Below are 19,351 nucleotides of genomic sequence, written 5' to 3'. Positions count from 1 at the left end.
GAATGGTCGAGAACCAAGCCAGGGTGGGTTCTAATCTGGCAGCTGAGTACATAAGGGGCAAAGAAGTAGAATGGTTAAGGTACAAATCCGAGGTTAAAGGCAAGCAGCAATCAAGAGTAGTCAAATGGGTTTCTGGGGCAACAACAAGTTCAGACAGATCACACACTAGCACAGGAACAAGGGGGGACTGAAGATAATCCAGCAATTTGGCAGTGTCTGGGCTTATATAGGGAAGTTTGAGGTCACTTCCTGTGCGCCTCCTGGGCAGTTTCCCGCCTTTTTCCATCAAGTCTTCTGCGCAGGTGCTGGTGAGTGCACTAAGGCGTCTTTGGCGCATGCTCAGTTGGCACGGATTTCCTCTTGCAGCAACGCGCCATTGGTGCATGCGTAGTAAGCCCTGGACTCTTACAGAGCCCCCCCAAAGGGGCGACCTCTGGACATCCGTTCGGGATGAAGCTAGCTGAAAGAACTGCCTGAGAAGATCTGGAGCATGGATATGCGACTCGGGTTCCCAGGAATTCTCTTCAGGGCCATAACCCTTCCACTGTACCAGAAATTGGCATCCGCGGCCCTTTCTACGGCAGTCCAGGATGGCCTCCACCTTGTACTCCTCAATCCCGTTAATCATAGAGGCAGGCGGAGGACAGGCCCAACGTTCCCCAAAGAGGTTCGGGGCCATGGGCTTCAGGAGGGAGGCATGGAAGACTGAGTGGATCCAGTAAGTTGAGGGCAGTTTGAGTTTGTAGACAACAGGGTTGAATCAGGACAGGACAGGGAAGGGCCCAATGAACTTAGGGCCCAATTTCTTGGAGGGACAGGCCAACTTCAAATGCCTGGTAGACAGCCAAACCTTGTCTCCCGGTTGAAGATCCAGGTCCCCCTGCTGCCTTCAATCATAGATGGTCTTGTAATCCAGCTGTGCCTTGGCCATGGTATCCTTTAGGAGCTCAAAGTTGTTGTGTAGAAACTCCACTCTGTTCCAGACAGCCGGGACTGAAGTGGATTCGGGTAGGACAGGGGAAAAAGAAGGGTGGTACCCCAGGTTGGCATAGAACGGCGATTGCTTAGTGGTAGAATGTATTGTGTTGTTGTATGCAAATTCTGTGCAAGGAAGTAGGGACGCCCAATTGTTTTGGACAAAGGTAGAGAAACAACGAAGGTACTGTTCAAGAGTTTGGTTCGTGCGTTCTGTTTGTCCATTGGTCTGAGGGTGGTAGGCCGAAGAGTAGTGGTTCTCGATGTCTATAGCAAGACAGAGCTACTTTCAGAATTTAGAGGTGAATTGGACCCCACGATCCGATACAATATTGCTGGGGACCCCATGGTGGCGTATGATCTCCTTGATAAAAGCCTAAGCTGTTTTTGGGGCAGGAGTGCCAATCATAGGAATAAAATGAGACATTTTTGTAAGGCAGTCCACAATAACAAATAGGCCAGAGGTGAATTGCTATTTGAGTTTGTCGAAAGCCGTTTGTGCTGAGGGGGACCACAGAAAACGGCAGTTTTGCTTGGTGAGTTGGTGTGATAGGTGAAATTATTGATGACAAGCCTTTGATGAATCTTCTATAAAAATTGGCAAATCCCACAAACCTCTGGACGCTCTTACGGTCCGAGGGTACTGGCCATTCAAGAACTGCAGTTACCTTCTAGGGGTCCATGGAGATGCCAGAAGTCGAAATAATGAGGCCAAGGAATTGTATAGTACCTTTCTCAAACTCACATTTTTCAAGCTTGGTGTAGAGTCTATGGGCTCGGAGCTGAAAGAGGACTTTTCGCATGTAGATGTGATGTGCCTGAAGGGAAGGTGAAAAAACAAGGATGTCATCTAAGTACACTATCATAAAGAGGTCAAGAAAATCCCAAAAGATGTCATTCACCAAGTGTTGGAAAGTTGCTGGGGCATTACACAGCCCAAATGGCATGACCAAATACTCAAAATGGCCAAACCTAGCATGAAAGGCCGTTTTCCATTTATCGCCCTCTCTTATCCGTATTAAATTGTAAGCCCCTCTTAGGTACAATTTTGAGAAGACCTTGGTGCACAACCTCTGGATGAGCACAGGGACTAGAGGCAACGGGTATTGATTCTTAAATGTGATACGGTTCAATTCTCTGTAGTCAATACATGGTCTTAAAGAATGGTCCTTGTTTTCCACAAAGAAGAGTCCAGCCCCAGCAGGAGAGGTAGAGGGCCGGGTGAACCCTTTCCTAAGATTGTCATTAATGTATTTTTGGAGGACTTCTAATTCAGGCTCAGAGAGTGGGAAGATCCTCCCAAATGGTATTGCAGAACCAGGAAGAAGCTCAATGGGGCAATCATATGGCCAGTGAGGTGGTAGGGATTCAGCCCCCTTCTTGTCAAAGACGTCCAGGAAGTCTCTGTAAACCTGGGGGAGAAGAGTGTTGTCATCTGTGGAAAGGGGTTGAACTGCCAAACAGGCTTGTTGTGGAAAACAGTGGTGTAAGCAATAGGGTGAGCCGAAAGACACAACTTCAGTGGACCAATCAATCTGAGAAATCACGTCCAGCCGAAGATATTTCCAATGGTCTGCTTTGGTGGTGGCCAATATGAGGGTGGTCTCATGGGTTATGGGACCCGAGATTGGTGTGGAGTTATCTGCCAGATGAACGGTAAATGGCTGGGGCTTCTTGCATAGTTGGATTCCATACTTTTTGGAGAAGTGGATGTCCATGAAGCAGCTGCAAGCCCCAGAGTCAATAATGGCTGCTACTCAGATTATCCTTCCCGGTATCTGCAAAAAGAGGCAGAGTGAGAGATGTGAGGATTTAACAAAGTACTGTGAAACAGATGGGGGTTCGATCTACTTACTCGGCCTAATGGGACATCCCTGAAGAAAGTGACCAGCTCCACTATAATACAGGCATAGATTGTTCAGGTGACTGTGTTGTCGCTCTTCAGGTGTGAGCGGTGCATGAACTAAGCCGAGTTGCATCAGTTCTGCGTCATGAATTGGGGTTGATGCGTGGGTCTCATGGGTTCTCAGGTGGGGAGCCATGGGTACTTGTGGGAGCATCCATATGGGACGGGCCATACCGGATCGTTCCCTGTGTCGTTCTCGGAGTCTGATCAAGCTGGATAGCAAACTGAACTGTAGGTTCCAATGTATCAGGGAGCCCCACGCTTGCTAATTCGTCTTTGAGGGGCTCAGACAGGCCCAAGTGAAACTGATGGTGCACAAGTCTGCAGCCCACTTGTGGAATTCCGTTATGTAGTCCTCAACAGGGCGTTTCCCCTGTTGTAAAGAGGTCAACACTGTTTCAGCCGTGGTGGTTCGTTGTGGGTCATCATAGAGGATTGCCATGGCATCAAAGAAAGAAGACAGTGAGTGCAGTATAGGACTCTCCCTTTCTAACAGCTGATGAGCCCATGCTTGAGGTTCTTCTGTAAGTAGGGCTACTACGAACCTGACCTTTGTATCCTCTGTAGAGAAGGTCCTAGGCTGTAAGGTAAAGTATAGCCAACAGGCATTCCTGAAAGCCCAGAACTTGTGGCGAACCCCTGAAAAGCGTTCCACATAGGAACCTGTGGTTCAGGAGCTGGAGTAGAGATGGGCTGCTCCATAGCCATAACAGGTGGTTCCGCAGGGCTCAGTACTGAGGGATTGGCCATTGTAGTCAGCCGACCTTCCAGTTCAAAGTACCCCTCTTGTATGGACATCAGGGCCTGAGACACAGAGGCCACTTGTTGGCACAGGGCCTCGAAGGCGGAAGCAATCCCCTCAGTCTCAGACATGGCTGGATTATTCTGTCACGAGAGCCATGTACCTGATGTGAGACCGAAGTAATGGGGAGGCCTCCCTTGCACCTCGGGTCCTTGAAGCCTCTGGAGATGGAGACAGAGACTTGGTGGGACACCGAGTGGCACGGGTGCAAGCCTTTGTCCGAGATCCAAGCCAAGGTCAAGTCCAGCTGGGCAACAAAGTATAAAAGGGTTAATTAGACGAAGAATGGTTGAGATCCAAGCCGGGGTCAGTTCCAATATGGCAGCTGAGTACAAAAGGGGCAAAGAAGTAGAATGGTTAAGGTACAAATCCGAGGTCAAAGGCAAGCAGCAAACAAGAGTAGTCAAATAGGTTTCAAGGTCACAACAAGTTCAGACAGATCACACACTAGCACAGGAACAAGGAGGGACTGAAGATAAACCAGCAATTTGGCAGTGTCTGGGCTGGGCTTATATAGGGAAGTTTGAGGTCACTTCCTGTGCGCCTCCTGGGCATTTTCCCGCCTTTTTCCATCAGGTTGATGTCACTTCCTGTGAGCGTCCTGGGCATTTTCCTGCCTTTTTCCATCAAGTCTTCTGCGCAGGTGCGAGTTAGCGCACTAAGGCGTCTATGGCGCATGCTCAGTTGGCACGGATTTCCTCTTGTGGCAACACGCCATTGGTGCCTGCGTAGTAAGCCCTGGACTCTTACACTTACCCAATAAATCTATCCGCGCTCCTACATAACTCGTTGCAACGAATCCCAATTCATATTAAACAAAATCTGCTATTCAGAGACACGATAATGGCCTGGAGGGAGGTGAGGAAAAAACTGGGTCTCTCACCTTCTGTCTCCAGGTTCCTTCCAATCCAAGGTAACCCTATGTTCCCCCTTGGTTTCCAATATGAACCTTTTTCCAAATGGAGAGATAAAGGGTTAATCAACACACACTCTCTATATCATGGCGTAAATGGCTCTCTAAAATCCTACAACCTCATCGCAGAAGAATTTAATCTCCCTCACCATTTTCTTCAAGTGCCACAATACTCAGGCTTCATCACCAAAATTTGTCCAAAGAAAAGCATCAGATTCCAATAATGTTTCCTAGACAAGTTGATAGCGGAACAAAGGTACTCCATTTCAGATAATTACCACCCTCTCAACGGAAAGTTTACTAAATCCATAGATCATACCTCAATCAAATCCTGGTCAGTTGACTTACCGGGTCAAGTCGACAGACAATATCATAGCAGGTTATAAGATCATCAACATTATACCAAACGAGTCCTGGAGAGAAACTCAATTCAAGTTAATGCACAGGGCATACTACCCATTTTCAACAAAACACCCCTCCACCTCAGGAACCATATATGCCCATGGTGTTCTCTCCATAAACCCTCTCTACTCCATCACCTCTGGGTTTGTAAACGGATTGTTATCTACTGGTCGACAATTCTTAACCTTATCCAAAAAGTGACTGATTTCACTCCGAAGACCCCATGGTTCTGCTGTTTGGATACCCACCATACATGATTTGATTGTAGCCGTATTAGTGCAATTGTGACAGAGAATGGAGGTCACAAATAATGGAAGCAAACCCTGCAATCAAAAGTGCAATCAAAAGTGCCAATTTTTTTTTTTTTCAAATATGTTTTTTTAGATTTTGACAAAAAAATAGTTGACAGACTATGGTTATGGAAGAGGATCTACAAACTTTATAAAGAACTTTATAATGATGTTTCCTAGCACCCCTTACAACAATAGAAGGATGGGATGGAAAGCGTTTATTGAACAGATGAGAGGAAGCTAGACTCAAGAAGCAGAAGAAGGGTTATGAGTAAGTTGTGGGATTTTTGGAAAGGAGGCGAGAGGGGTCACAGAAAAGGGATGACCGAGGACTCTCCCCTCCCAATGACCCCTGCCCAAACCTTGTGGAGAGGAGCAAAAATAGCAACAATAGTAATATACGTGGGAACCCAATATATGTACCAACTCTAGTAGAACGTACTCTTGCATGTGCTAGGGGCACCTGAGCAGGAAGGAAGAGAAGAATCTGTTTAAGGAGAGCCATGGGGGGGTGTGGATGATCGGTTAGTCCTGTGATGGATTAGCGGTTGAGAAAGAGTCTCCTTCATTGAATGAGAAATTAAGCGCATTTAGGATAGCTTTTTCTGAACTTGTCAGACACCGATCAATAAAGGATGCCCATCTTTTTTTGAGTTTAGTATTAGGCCAGTTACTGTGGAGCAAGGCATCTAGTTTTTTTTGGAAAAGCAGGACTTTGAGAGCTTTTATTGTTTCGGAAATGGACGGAGGAATCCAATGAGATCCAATGTTTGAATATGGTCCTGCGAGCTATGAGACAAGTGAGGGAGAGTACATTGAAGGCTTTCTTGAGGTAATGACTTGGAGGTAGCTGGTGGTGTACTATTTAATGGTGGGTATCAGAGAAAATTGAGTACTGTCCGTGATACTTTTTTTATATGCACTAACATACAATTTGTCAGGACGAGCTTTCAGGGTATGTCCCCTTCTTCAAGGTCCAAGCAGTACTGATTCAAAATTTTTAAAGCGGGGGTCCACCTATCTATCGTTTTTTTTTTTTTGAGTTCATTCACAAACTTTTCTTCTCAGCATTACATACTCACATATTGTGTGTAATATGTCCGCCTGTGTCAGATTTCGTCGGAAAGAATAACTTATATTATTCACTGCAGGCGGTTTCCATCTTCATTGTGGGCATTTGAAGCCCACAAGCATTTATTTCCTGGATGTGGTGAATGCTGTGCTCCCAGCATTCACCGCTCGTTCCCGCACATGCTCAGTGGCATCCCGGGAAGCCTGAGACTAGCTCCCAGGAGTCTGGGAGAGGCTAGAAACACGCCTACTCCCACGGGAGGAGAACCAGGAAGTGCAAAGAAGAATAGAAAAATAAAAGGTAATTAAGGGGATTTAAATTTTTTTAAACGGCATGTCAGCATCTAGGCAAGGAAGAGAATAAATACAGATATTGTTCAAAATTTGGTTGGAACTCCGCTTTAAGCAGAATGTTAAAAAAAAAAAAAAAAAAAAAAAAACAACACGTCTGAGGGAAAGGAGAAGAAAAAAAAAGAGAAAAACAAACACATACAAATCAATGGTAATAAAGATAGCAGCAGAGTTAATGAGATAAGACAGAGGGAGAGTTATAGAATGGGGGGGGGGTTACTAGTTACAGAGGGGGTCGTAAAACTTAAGTATAATTGGTAAGGAAACCAATATCTAAATTCAGGCCATTATTTTTGGTGTCAAAAAGAAGGATCATTCTTAGTTCAAACGTTTTCCTTTCCTGGATAGTTCTGAAATTCCCTTTAAGAACTAAAACATTGAGGTTTTCTATAGTGTGGTCCGGTTGTTAGAAGTGATGTCCCACAAGTGTGCATAAACGGTCTTCTTTATGTTCCTTGATGGTATGTCTGTGCAAATTCATCCTTGCTTGCAACTTCTGTCTTGTTTCACCAAAATAAGATCCTTTGCTGCACCTTTTGCATTGGATGAGGTACACCACATTACTGGAGGTACAGTTGTAAGATCCCATGATATTGAAGGTCCCATTTGTGTGTGTGACCTTTTTGGATAGATTGATCTGGTTGCATAGTTTGGTTTAGTGTGTTGGGGGTGAAAACTGGAACTATGAAGATAGCTGCATTGGTCAGTCGGTTTTCAGTATATCGACGTGTGAAGCTTGTCATCCCTGATGTATACTGTAGTGTCTAGGAAGTTGACATGTGTGTTTGAATAATCCATTTTTAGTTTGATAGATGGGTGAAAAGTGTTGATCAATGAGAAGAATTGGTTTAGATTTTCTTCACCTTCAGTTCATATCATGAAGATATCATCAATATAGTGATAATATCTGTATGGCTTTTTGTTGTATGCTGTTCAGGAAATTGTCCTCCAGGTCAGCCATAAATAAGTTTGCATATTGGGGTGCCATTTTGCTTCCCATAACAGTACCCATACACTGGAGATGGATGTCATTATTGAAAGTGAAGTGGTTGTGTGAGAATGAATTCGGTGAGCTGTGTCACATCCTCTGCAGTGTATTTGTGATTTGGTGAGGATGATAAGAATCTGTGACATGCCGCCAACCGATCCTTGTGAGGGATGTTACTGTACAGAGATTCTACATCCATAGCGACTAGAAGTATATTTGGTGGTAATTGTTGTATATTGTTAAGCTTGTTCAGAAAATCAGTGGTGTCTTGCAGGAAACTTGCAGTGTTCATGACTAAAGGTTTTAACATGTTTTCTACAAGGCCTGAGATATGTTCGGTAAGTGTATTCATACCTGTTATAATGGGTCTGTCTGGATTACCTGGCTTGTGAATCTTGGGCAGCATGTAGAAGTCTCCAATTTCTAGTTTATCCGGAATCGCATTGATGAGTTCTGAATGTAGGTGACTTGGTATTGTCGCAATGAGACCTTTTAATTGCTTAGTAAAATCCTGGGTCGGATCATAATCCAGTTTTTTTGTAGTAAGTAGTATTTGCCAGCTGCGTCTGGCCTCTTGTATATATTTGTCTGTATCCATCACAACGACTGCTCCCCCTTTATCTGCTGTTTGATGGTTATGGCCTGATTATTGCGCAGATCATGTACAGCTCTATGCTCCAGTGGTGAAAGGTTGTATAATATTTTCTTTTGCTGGGTGGATATCAGGGATGTGACTCGCAGCCTAAAGCTGTCAATATAGGTATCCAGTTTGGGGTTACGTCCTTGTGGAGGTGTGAAGTTGCTGTTCTTTTTCTTTTTGTCACCTCCTATTGTCCTAGGATTCCTTTCTTTATTTTGAAAATATTCTTTGAGCCTTAGTCTTCTAAAGAATTCCTCCATATCTGATCATACCTGTAAATGATCTAATTTGGTGGTTGGGCAGAATGTGAGGCCTTTGGAGAGGACTGTTGTTTCTGGTGTAGAAAGTTTATGATTTGACAAATTTATGATTCCGAGTTCCTCTGTTATATCCACATTTTCTGTAAAGTCAGCATTTACACAAGGGATACCTTGGGATTCTGAATCGGGTTCCAAGTTGCTGATAGCAGGAGTTATAGAAGCTGTGTTTGTTTTGTGTTGTTTAGGTTGTATCCAAAAGGTCTGCTCTTGGTGTAGCTTTTGGAGTTTTTTTTGCTTCCTGTTCATGGCAAGTATTTGCAGTTGTCTTTGTAAGGTTTCGATTTCATTCTTAATTTGGTTGATGCTTGTAGGGTCCAATGGTGTTGAGGTTTCAAACACCAACTGCTTTTGTTTACGGATTGTTTCCCTTTTAATATACAGTTTATGAATGAGGTTGTTCCTTAACCTTTCACTGGTACGTCTGCAGAGTCCTTCTGCATAAGGAGAGTTCAGTGTATTTGCACAAGGATTTTTTGATCCGGAGACCCAGTGGTATGAGATTCCTCTTTTTGCATCTTGAGAGAAAGAAGATGTCGCTGTTGACCTGTGTTTCCTTTGTGATCAGGTGAACTGCTTCTTTATGCGCCTATATGCAGTATCTTCCATCATACTTGATTTGATTGTAGCCATATTAGTGCAATTGTGACAGAGAAAATTGAGTACTGTCCTTGATACTTTTTTTATTTGCACTAACATACAATTTTTCAGGACGAGCTTTCGGGGTATGTCCCCTTCTTCAAGGTCCAAACAGTACTGATTCACAAATTTTTAAGCAGAATGTTAAAGAAAAAAAAAAAACAACACGTCTCTGAGGGAAAGGAGAGAGAGAAAAAAAAAAAAGAGAAAAACAAACACATACAGATCAATGGTAATAAAGATAGCAGTAGAGTTAGTGAGATAAGACAGAGGGAGAGTTATAGAATGGAGGTCACAAATAATGGAAGCAAACCCTGCAAACTATGCAACCAGATCAATCTATCCAAAAGTGTCACACACACAAATGGGACCTTCAATATCATGGGATCTTACAACTGTACCTCCAGTAATGTGGTGTAACTCATCCAATGCAAAAGGTGCAGCAAAGGATCTTATGTTGGTGAAACAGGACAGAAGTTGCAAGCAAGGATGAATTTGCACAGACATACCATCAAGGAACATAAAGAAGACAGTTTATGCACACCTGTGGGACATCACTTCTCACAACCGGACCACACTATAGAAGACCTCAATGTTTTAGTTCTTAAAGGGAATTTCAGAACTATCCAGGAAAGGAAAACGTTTGAACTAAGAATGATCCTTCGTTTTGACACCAAAAATAATGGCCTGAATTTAGATATTGGTTTCTTTACCCATTATACTTAAGTTTTACGACTACCTCTGTGACTAGTAACCCCTCCCTCCATTCTCCCTCTGTCTTATCTCACTAACTCTCCCTCTGTCTTATCTCACTAACTCTGCTGTTATCTTTATTACCATTGATTTGTATGTGTTTGTTTTTCTCTTTTTTTTTATTCTTCTCTCTCCTTTCCCTCAGAGACGTGTTTTTTTTTTTTCTTTTTCTTTAACATTCTGCTTAAAAATTTGTGAATCAGTACTGCTTGGACCTTGAAGAAGGGGACATACCCCGAAAGCTCGTCCTGAAAAATTGTATGTTAGTGCAAATAAAAAAAGTATCACGGACAGTACTCAATTTTCTCTGATACACACCATTAACCGTTCAATACAGGGTATTTTCACCCCCTTCCTTCCCAGGCCAATTTTTAGTTTTCAGCGCTGTCACACTTTAAACGACAATTGCGCGGTCGTGCGACATTGTATCCAAAAAAAATTGATGTCCTTTTTTTCCCCACAAATAGAGCTTTCTTTTGGTGGTATTTGATCACCTCTGCGGTTTTTATTTTTTGCGCTATAAACAAAAGAAGAGCGACAATTTTGAAAAAAAACACAATATTTTTTACTTTTTGCTATAATAAATATCCCAATTTAAAAAAAAAAAAAAAAAAAAAATTTTTCTTCAGTTTCGGCCGATACGTATTCTTCTACATATTTTTGGTAAAAAAAAAAATTGCAATAAGAGTATATTGATTGGTTTGCGCAAAAGTTATAGCGTCTACAAAATACGGGATAGATTTATGGCATTTAAAAAAAAAAAAATATTTATTTTTTTTACTAGTAATAGCGGCGATCGCGGTTTTTTTTCGTGACTGCGACATTATGGCGGACACATCAGACACTTTTGACACATTTTTGGGACCATTCACATTTATACAGCGATCAATGCTATAAAATTGCATTGATTACTGTGTAAATGTGACAGGCAGTGAAGGGGTTTAACCACTAGGGGGACACAAGGGGTTAAATATTTCCTAAGGGAGTGTTTCTAACTGTAGGGGGCGGGGACGTACAAGGGGAGGAGACCGATCAGTGTTCCACTGTACTAGAAACACAGATCGCTCTCCTCACAACTGACAGGACGTGGATCTGTGTGTTTACACACACAGATCCACGGTCCGGCCCGGTTAACGGGCTAACGCGGGTGCCTGGCGGACATCGCGGCCGCCGAGCACACGCACCGGGTCCCGAGCAACACAGCGGGCGCGGGCGCGCGCGGGCGCCCCCTAGACGGCCGGGAATCCCAGGCCGTCATATGACGTCCACCCAGGATGGGAGATCCCATCTGTGGACGTCATATTACTATGGCTGGGTAGGGAAGTGGTTAAATAGTACACCACCAGCTACCTCCAAGTCATTACCTCAAGAAAACCTTCAATGGACTTTCCCTGACTTGTCTCATAGCTCGCAGGACCATATTCAAACATTGGATCTCTCCCATTCCTCCATCCGTTTCTGAAATAATAAAAGTTCTCAAAATCTTGTTTTTCCAAGAAAAACTAGATGCCTTGCTCCACAGAAACTGGCCTAATACCAAACTCAAAAAAAGATGGGCATCCTTTATTGATCGATGTCTGACAACTTCAGAAAAAGCCATCCTAAATGCGCCTCATTTCTCATTCAATGAAGGAGACTCTTTCTCAACCGCTAATCCATCACAGGACTAACCGATCATCCACACCCCCCCATGGCTCTCCTTAAAGAGATTCTTCTCTTCCTTCTTGCTCAGGTGCCCCTAGCACACACAAGAGTACGTTCTACTAGAGTTGGTACATAAATTGGGTTCCCATGTATATTACTATTGTTGCTATTTTTGCTCCTCTCCTCAAGGTTTGGGCAGGGGTCATTGGGAGGGGAGAGTCCTCGGATGTCCCTTTTCTGTGACCCCTCTCTCCTCCTTTCCAAAAATCCCACAACTTACTCATAACCCATCTTCTGCTTCTTGAGTCTAGCTTCCTCTCATCTGTTCTCTAAACACTCTCCATCCCATCCTTCTATTGTTGTAAGGGGTGCTAGGAAACATCATTATAAAGTTTTTTATAAAGTTTGTAGATCCTCTTCCATGACCATAGTCCGTCAACTATTTTTTTGTCAAAATCTAATAAAACATATTTGAAAAAAAAAAAATTGGCACTTTTGATTTTTCCAGTTTGGGTCCCATAGACTTCAATGGGGTTCGTTATTCGGCTCCAAACTTTCACGATGTTATAGAGTTCTGGCACGAACGGAACCAGGGGGTGTTCAGCCCATCTCTACTGCTGACTTTAATTTTTTTAAAAGATGATTGAAGAACCACTTTAATGATGAAAGGAGAAGTTGGCCAAAAGCGGACTGTTTTTTCTTAACATACGGCACACTAATTTGACTTATTTTCAGATGTTCTACAGTACTTTTTGGGAAGTATTGTGTGTTTTGAAAACAAGGTATTTCAGGGTAGGTGCTCTTAATCATTATATACTGTATACAGCCTGTTATTTTAAGTGATTACCCGCTCTATCCACACATGATCCCCCTGGTGGGAATAACTGCAGGTCTAGGGGTCCCTCCAAGCACCAGTGGGATGGGGGTGTGAGACAGTTGGTGGGGGTGAGTTAGTTGTGAAGGGATTTATTTCAGTGGCAGTGTCTGTGGGGTGACCAGGGAGGGATGTTAGGAAGGTAGAGAATGAAAAGTGACCATGGAATAATGTCAGGCAGGGGCTAAGAAGTACTCAGATAAAGATGTCTATAATCAAAAAACATCTGCGCTCATCTACTAATAGATAATACAATAAATAATACTGCTGAAAGAGAACAACCTCCTGTTATAAGAGATATATGCAACCCTCACCTCTGTGTATGTCTAGATAATGTGATGGGTTTGTTTTTTTGACCATTCTATTTAACCCTATGTTATCCAAACCCTGTACAATCAAAAGTGTAAACTCAACACATAAACTAAACACTCCATGGCTCCATAAGTTCACATCTATGCATGTGGGGAATGCATGCAAAAGTGTATGCTTTTCCAACATGCACAGAAATTAGCTGTCCTTTAGCAGATGCACAGCAGTTCTATTATTTGTTAATGGCACCCCCATGCATCTGCAAACGTGCCCACCAAACTGGACTCTTTCATTACTTTTCCATGTTGCTTGCGTGTAGGGCAGCCCATTGAAATTAATGGGCTGCCCTACACGTGATATGTGAAAAACATGACCATGCTTGGTTGCACCTGCAGGTGTTTAACAAGCCTAACTGTAAGACCCCTTTCACATGGGGCACGTCCGTTTTGACGGACTCCCCTTTGCTTAGCTCATCCGCTGATCCCCGCTGAGCAGGTGGATGACAGGTCCGTCCCCCCTCATTGTGCAGAGACAGACCGGTCAGAGCTCCGCTCTCCTCTATGGGGTGATCGGATGAAAACAGATCCACCTGTCCGTTTTCATCCAATCCGCCATTAGTCTGGATTTGGCGGACCGGCTCGGATAACAGCAAATGTCAGCAGACATGTCACCACTGACATTGGCCGCTCCATAGGGGAGACTGAAGGGGCCGATCAGGTCTGTGAGCCCATCAGGAATACCTGTCCCATGAGCCCATCAGAGTACCTGTCTGTGAGCCCAGCAGTGCCTGTCGTGCAGCCAATTACTATCTGGCATGCAGCCAATTACTACCTGGCATGCAGCCAATTACTACCTGACGTGCAGCCCAGCAGTACCTGACGTGCAACCCAGGAGTGTCACCCGTCATACAGCCATGCCCAAAAGGAGGAAGCAGTCCATCCTAACCTATCTATCCTTTATTATGCTGAGCCATCTCTGACGTGCGCCTGTCATTCCACCCCCCTCCTCCGTTTGATACGGTTGTCTCGCATCATTGTTGTGTGGGTTTTTCTTCTCCTATTGGTCAGATCGATCTCTTTCTGCGACACATTTTGTGACGCTGCTTATCCACGTCCCCCTGGCACGGCAGCTCGTTGGCTGCGCTCTACTCATCTATCCGAACGATGCGGTGAACACGCCCACACTCTACACACGCCCCATGTGACGTTCTCGAACTCTGATTCGCTGATGTTTGACGCCGGTATCCGACGCACTGCGCAGGTACCAATGTCCCACAGGGATAAATACAGTCCTCGCCATTACACAGATAGGCTGCCAGGCAGTACTCGGCACGTGGTTTACCTGCAATATCGGTATCTTCAAGGTCAGTATCTATTCCCATTAATGTAGCACCATGACTCTTGCAATTGTACTTATTTTGGGACCTCTGATTAATACCTTGTTGATTAGTAGCAAGTATTTTTTTTCCCATTCAAATTGCAATGTTATATATCTGGGTCACTGCCGAACTGTCTTTATACTTGTCATACCATTTTACTATAATATATCTTGACCAACGATATACCCTGTGGCTCCTCCCCCAATGTGATACCAGGTACCTGTATGTCAATACTCTCTTACCTGATAACATACTTTGCTTTTGGGGGCTGCCAGAGTGGATAAAAATATGTATTGAATCTTAATGGGCTCAGATACTATTGTGCTGTATTTGTAAAAGTATAAAATAGATATGGCTTACCCTGCAAAACAATTTCTGACATTTGTATATATATATATATATATATATATATATATATATATATATATATATATATATATATATATATATATATATACACATACACAGTAAGGTCCATAAATATTGGGACATTGACACAATTCTAATCTTTTTGGCTCTATACACCACCACAATGGATTTGAAATGAAACAAACAAGATGTGATTTAACTGCAGACTTTCAGCTTTAATTTGAGGGTATTTAAATCCAAATCAGGTGAACGGTGTAGGAATTACAACAGTTTGTATATTTGCCTCCCACTTTTTAAAGGGACCAAAAGTAATGGGACAGATTAACAATCATCCATCAAACTTTCACTTTTTAATACTTGGTTGCAAATCCTTTGCAGTCAATTACAGCCTGAAGTCTGGAACGCATAGACATCACCAGACGCTGGGTTTCATCCCTGGTGATGCTCTGCCAGGCCTCTACTGCAACTGTCTTCAGTTCCTGCTTGCTCTTGGGGCATTTTCCCTTCAGTTTTGTCTTCAGCAAGTGAAATGCATGCTCAATCGGATTCAGGTCAGGTAATTGACTTGGCCATTGCATAGCATTCCACTTCTTTCCCTTAAAAAACTCTTTGGTTGCTTTCGCAGTATGCTTCAGGTAATTGTCCATCTGCACTGTGAAGCGTGGTCCAATCAGTTCTGAAGCATTTTGCTGAATATGAGCAGATAATATTGCCCGAAACACTTCAGAATTCATCCTGCTGCTTTTGTCAGCAGTCACATCATCAATAAATACAAGAGAACCAGTTCCATTGGCAGCCATACATGACCACGCCATGACACTACCACCACCATGCTTCACTGATGAGGTGGTATGCTTTGGATCATGAGCAGTTCCTTTCCTTCTCCATACTCTTCTCTTCCCATCACTCTGGTACAAGTTGATCTCGGTCTCATCTGTCCATAGGATGTTGTTCCAGAACTCTGAAGGCTTTTTTAGATGTTGTTTGGCAAACTCTAATCTGGCCTTCCTGTTTTTGAGGCTCACCAATGGTTTACATCTTGTGGTGAACCCACTGTATTCACTCTGGTGAAGTCTTCTCTTGATTGTTGACTTTGACACACATACACCTACCTCCTGGAGAGTGTTCTTGATCTGGCCAACTGTTGTGAAGGGTGTTTTCTTCACCAGGGAAAGAATTCTTCGGTCATCCACCACAGTTGTTTTCCGTGGTCTTCCGGGTCATTTGGTGTTGCTGAGCTCACCGGTGTGTTCTTTCTTTTTAAGGATGTTCCAAACAGTTGATTTGGCTACACCTAATGTTTTTGCTATCTCTCTGATGGGTTTGTTTTGTTCTTTCAGCATAATGATTGCTTGCTTCACTGATAGTGACAGCTCTTTGGATCTCATATTGAGAGTTGACAGCAACAGATTCCAAATGCAAATAGCACACTTGCAATGAACTCTGGACCTTTTATCTGCTTCTTGTAAATGGGATAATGAGGGAATAACACACACCTGGCCATGGAACAGGTGAGCAGCCAATTGTCCCATTACTTTTGGTCCCTTAAAAAGTGGGAGGCACATATACAAACTGTTGTAATTCCTACACCGTTCACCTGATTTGGATGTAAATACTCTCTAATTAAAGCTGAAAGTCTGCAGTTAAAGCACATCTTGTTCGTTTCATTTCAAATCCATTGTGGTGGTGTATAGAGCCAAAAAGAATTGTGTTGATGTCTCAATATTTATGGACCTGACTGTATATAAATTTTTTTTCCAGACTACCTCTTGACCTGACTGTGCTATGCTCTCACGCAACTTTTGAACAAGTGGCACCTGTGAGCCTATGTCCATCCATAGACCTTCAAGGTCCACATCTTCACACGCTTTCAGGGAAACCCTGTGAACTTAGGATACTACCTCAAGTGTTCAGGCTCTCTCTTTGGGACCTTATTAAAGTGATTTCTGTCATTTGCCTATATACGCGAGTTCTACTCCTATATATACACCTATATACACATATACGTGTATTTCGTTTATATATCTTTTCTAAATTACTGGCAGCATCTAAGTGCAAACCTCATTGGATCGGTAGGCCTTTTCTTAAAGACAAACAGAAAAAAGGCAGCGCCGCTCTAAGGGTAGTAAATCAAGTAAAACAAGGCTTTAATAATGTTAAAATATGCACTCACACTTGAGTAATAAAAACAGGCATGGGTTAGTTCTCCTGAACATCGTAAAGTCTCATCTGGTTCCAGCTGGGCTGTGGTGGGGTCAGACCCCAGCCGCTTACGGTGGCGTCCATAGCTCAGAGGTGTGGGATTACCTCAGCCAGCGCGTCAGCAGGTACGTAGGTGATTAACGTCAGATGCTTGGAGAGCGGGGGGCGTGGCCGTAGCGCTCGCGTTCAGAGCATGCGTGCTCCTTCGTCAGGCGTGGATATCAGCCATGATTTGTACTGATTATATAGGGAGAGAGGAGGGGAGGGGAAGGGGCGGTGGCCAAAAATGATTGGCCAGGCAGCGTTGGTGCATATCAAACACACGCCAGCAGGGACAATTGTTGGAAGGTGGAAAGATGAGATGATAATGTCACTTGCAAGTGTATATAGAAAGAATTCTGTGGCTGGTATATGTGTGAGCAGAGAGAATAATTATCAGATGGAAGAATGAAAAATGGAAAAAAGGAAATACGAGTAAAAAAGGGGGATGAGAACCTGATAAATAAAAAATAATTAAAAATGAAAAAAGGATAAGAAGAAAAAAGTATAAAAAATAAAGAATATAAAAAATATATATAGAAAATAAAAAATTATAAAAATAAATCAAAGGGATGGATGGGAAATAGAGAGAATGCAAGTCATATATGTGCGCATGCATATACCATGAATCAGACATATATGTGCAACTTGCATATGTGTATGCATACATGCGTGCGCATGGCAAATTACATGTATACATGCGTGCGCACGGCAAATTACATGTAGAATAAAGTAATGATGATAGTGGACTGTAATAATGATAGTGGGTGAGAGCGGGGAATATTAGGACTATGATATACAAAGAGGGTAGTATTAGTTGTATAGCCTGGGTATAGCCTGGGTAGATGGGGTAAAAGTATGTATGTAAGAGGTTATGTCATGGGATGGGGGGGGCAAACTATGCAAAGCTGGATTAAAGAAGTGGTGGTGTGGTAGTGGGAGATTGTGGATGGTACGAAGGTATGGGACTGACTCACACATAGGGTATTATAATATGAATGTGAAAGAAATGCCGGGAGGGAATGGTGTGTTACAGTAATATGTTAATGTTGTTACAAGATGAGATTACGGGTAGGGGGGTGGAAGGGGGGTTTATGGGGAGGTGGAGAATAAGGGGGGAGGGGGGGTTATGGGGAGGTGGAGAATAGGGGGGGAAGGGGTGCGGGGGAAGAACGGGGATGGAAGGTGTGTGAGGCAAGAGCTGGGAATAGTAAGGCTGTGTTTAGGGTGTTTAGAGAATAGAATGAGTTTCGATCTCTTTGTTTAGACCTCCCGACTTAAGACAGTCCAGAGTATATATCCAGAAGGTCTCCCTCTCACACATACGTTTGATGCATTCAGCTCGAGGGAGATTGCCCGGGATGGCCTCTATAATCCAGACCCGTAAACCGTTGGTGGAGCCTTGGTGGAACTCCGTGAAGTGTCTTGGGATCGTCAGGTCCTTGTTGTCTTCAATAGAACGTCTGTGTTCTCCAAATCTCTTACGTAATGTCCTGGTGGTGCGGCCTACATAAAGTAGGTTGCATGGGCACGAGAGGCAATATACCACAAATTCAGTGGAACATTGAAAAATTGACCAAGTTGATATGTTTTGCCCTTTGTGCTGAAGTGTTTTTGTTTACGCTGTACGAATTTGCAGGTTAAGCAATTGAGCTTGCGGCACTGGTACATGCCCTTGACATCGAGGAAGGTAGGTGTGACAGTTGGTTGGGATCTACAGGTTTTTAATTTGCTGGGAGCTAGTTTTCCTTTTAGATTTTGGGCTCTTCTCTATGTGAGTTTAGGCTTTTCATCAAGACTATTTTTGAGATGAGGGTCTTCTAATAGTATGCCCCAATGTTTCTGGAGGATGTGTTCCATTTTTCTGTGTTGAGTATGGAATTGGGTGATAAATCTGGGTGCTTGGGATAACAAGATTGGTTGTTGATTGTTGGATCTCGGTGCTTCGCTCAGGAAGTGGTTATAGGCTTCCTCCACTGGGGGGTAGGGTAGCCTTTGTCCAATGTGGTCTTCCATCCGGGCGCAACTATGTTTCAAGCGACAGAATTGGCTTTTTGGTATATTGGAAATCCATTTAGGGTGGTGCCTGCAGTGGGTTTCATATAGTTCTTGGCATGGATGTGGTCGTCTGAGTGGCTTAGTTCTAGGTCAAGGAAGGCAAGGGTGTCCGGATCGCAGACTGAAGTGAATGATAGGCTTAAGTTGTTGGTATTGCAGTAAGCCACAAAATCGTCAACTCGAGATCGAGTGCCATCCCAGATGATGACTATGTCATCTATATATTGTCCGAAAAATACGATATGTTTAGAGTAGGGGTTGTTGTTCCAGATTGAGCGTTGTTCTCAGAGCCCCATTGTCAGGTTGGAATAGCTGGGGGCAAAGTTGGCACCCATGGCTGTGCCTTGGGTTTGTAGATAATATTGGTTTTTCGAAAGAAAAATAATTGTGGTTAAGGCAGAATTTTGTGGATTCTATAATGAATTCTGCCT

At 43.4% G+C, this 19,351-nt stretch overlaps 1 protein-coding gene across 3 annotated transcripts in view; it reads right to left on the bottom strand.

Moving 5' to 3' along the window:
* Positions 1-19,351, bottom strand: part of LOC141132419 (transcription factor 7-like 2) — a 1,287,046-nt gene that overhangs the window by 330,711 nt on the left and 936,984 nt on the right. The window lies entirely within an intron of this gene.

Source organism: Aquarana catesbeiana, linkage group LG03, assembly GCF_042186555.1.
Source record: "Aquarana catesbeiana isolate 2022-GZ linkage group LG03, ASM4218655v1, whole genome shotgun sequence".
Lineage (NCBI taxonomy): Eukaryota > Metazoa > Chordata > Amphibia > Anura > Ranidae > Aquarana > Aquarana catesbeiana.
This window is presented reverse-complemented; position numbering and strand designations above follow the sequence as displayed.